The sequence below is a fragment of the Halyomorpha halys genome, unplaced genomic scaffold, assembly GCF_000696795.3.
Source record: "Halyomorpha halys isolate HHAL.00 unplaced genomic scaffold, Hhal_1.1 Scaffold43.1, whole genome shotgun sequence".
Lineage (NCBI taxonomy): Eukaryota > Metazoa > Arthropoda > Insecta > Hemiptera > Pentatomidae > Halyomorpha > Halyomorpha halys.
The window spans coordinates 1,325,567-1,328,086 of NW_027106553.1; positions in this window are offsets into that span (position 1 = coordinate 1,325,567).

Here is a 2,520-nt window from a genome sequence, read left to right on the forward strand (position 1 = left end):
ATAGGCCTTATAATAGTCATGTAGATCAGTCTTTTGTAATGGATTGGCAATTTAGACCGTTTGTCTAGTAAATGTTGTAATAGTCGGAATCGACCAGCAGTTTCCTGCCTTTTTAGTCTTGTATGAGGATTCCATGTCAGTCGTTTGTCAAGATGTTGTCCTAAGTAACGGATCTGTTCAACAGGAATAAGTTTGTCTAAGTTAAATCTAAAATAAACTGCTAAAGTTAATTAACAAGATTTTAAACCTGTATTTATTCCGAGTCGATAGAATTATAAAATATACAGTCTTAAACAGTTCATTATTGAATCCGTAAGGTTGAGAGCAGTTCATTAATTAATTAAAACATAGAGAGTGAAAATATTCATATTGATATCTGGTTCTGGCCAAATCGGCAACTTAGGGGACATTGAGGTCCTGATGGATGATTTGATATGTGACTAAGTAAGGAGCATTAAGGATTTTCCGAAGGATTTTGGATTGTAAGAATTGCATTCGAGAGGAATTAGATGGTTTAGTGGTGCCCCATAGCTCAACTCCGTATGTCCAAATAGGCCTTATAATAGTCATGTAGATCAGTCTTTTGCAATCGATTTGTAAATGTTGTAATAGTCGGAATCGACGAGCAGTTTCCTTTCTTTTCAGTCTTGTATGAGGATTTCTTGTCAGTCGTTTGTCCAGATTTAGTCCTAAGTAACGGATCTGTTGAACAGGAATGAATGGGGTATTATTAAAAGATACTGTAGTAAAACTTTTTAAAAATAAAAATAAAATAGTTATAGTTTGTTTGTTTGTTTGGTTGTTTAGTGGCGCCAAACTTCATTGGTCATCAACGACATTTATATTTTATTTAATTTTGCTAATATTCGTTAAATTTTATTTATTTTTTAATTTGATTATTTTATTTATTTTTAATTTTGTTTTTTCTATTTTTATTTTTTTTTATTTATTTTTTTTTTCTTCCAATCAAGTTATATTTTTGTCAGTAAATTTTGTGATTTCAAAAACTGAAACACCAATTCTATTGCCTTATCATCGTTCCCAATGGTTTTTGAGATATCATGGCTTAGTCCCAAGCTATTGAGGTGTAGTGTGAAATATGGACATCGTTGGAAAATATGGCTTATTGTTAAATTGTTATTGCAATACTGGCAGTTCGGAGTTTTTCTTTTGATATAAGATAGGAGTGGGTGAGCCTCGTGTGACCTATAGTAATAATAATAAATAATATAATAATAATAATAAATCGTTATAGTAAAGGGACTATACTGTCCAATTTACTTGTCAGACATTTTTAAAAATAATGATTCAATTAAAATGATTCGACTGATTCATTTTCCTTGGATATTGCCCCGAGAGGGAGAACATATTGTGAGGAAAATGCTGGGATATATATAACTCTAATGAAATGAGTCGTTCTTTTTAGGAAGCGGAGGAAACTGACCAAGGAGGGAACTGTTTAATTTGGCTGAGAGCTCAATAATTCTAGCGGGAAATAACTTTATAACTCATGTCCGAGTGTCATTTTTCCTCCACTCCCCCTGACAGCCTCACGTCCTGGAGCTAGGTCCCAGGGAACCATCCCTAACCATCCTACCTATCCCGGCATTTATCCCAGTCAACTCCTATTGTTAATATTTGATGGGGCCTTCAGGGATATTTGCGGAATTGGTAATAAATTGAGTTGAAAAATATACTAAGTCATAAAAATATCTTACAACGAATTTCGTTTTATGTATTATGGCAGGGTTGTGAGATCATTTTTTTTTTTTTTTTTATAAAATGAACTGACCCTATTCCACTCTGTAGAATCTATTTTTCACTTTTGTTTCGATTTTAAAGAAAATTATTTATTGATAAATATTACATTGTATCTTAACCTTGGGCAATAAGTAACAATGATAAATGATCGCATCCATACCAAAATTAAAAAAATAAAAATAAATTAATAAAAGATGAAAGATTTTAATTTTTAAATTATTGATTATTTATAATAGTTTATTACTATTTGAGTTTTATTTGACCACACCCTTATTTCATTTATTGTTACACATGGTCAATTAGTGATCCCCCCATAAGTACCAAAAATGAATTGTAATAAAAATATCCATTTATTCTCAATACGTTAATTTTATTATTATTCCACTCTTACGTTTCGGCCATTTCGATCGATCGTCTTTAAGAATAAATTATTCTAAATATCACAGATACAATGTTGTTAAAAAGTTGCAGGCTATTCTGCTCTTGTCAAATTATATTTAAGTTTATCAAGCTATCAATATTTATCAATGAGTTATTGATATAGAGAGTGATAAGGTTATAGTAGAAAGTATAAATTGAATAATATTAGAAAACATCAATTAGTTAACTGAGAAATAGATTGATAGACTAAAATATAATTTGACAAGGGAAGAACATCCTGAAAATTTTTAATAACATTATAGCTGTGATATTTAAAATAATTTATTCTTAAAAATGACCGAAATGGCTCAAAAACCAGTCTCAAATAAAATTATATAT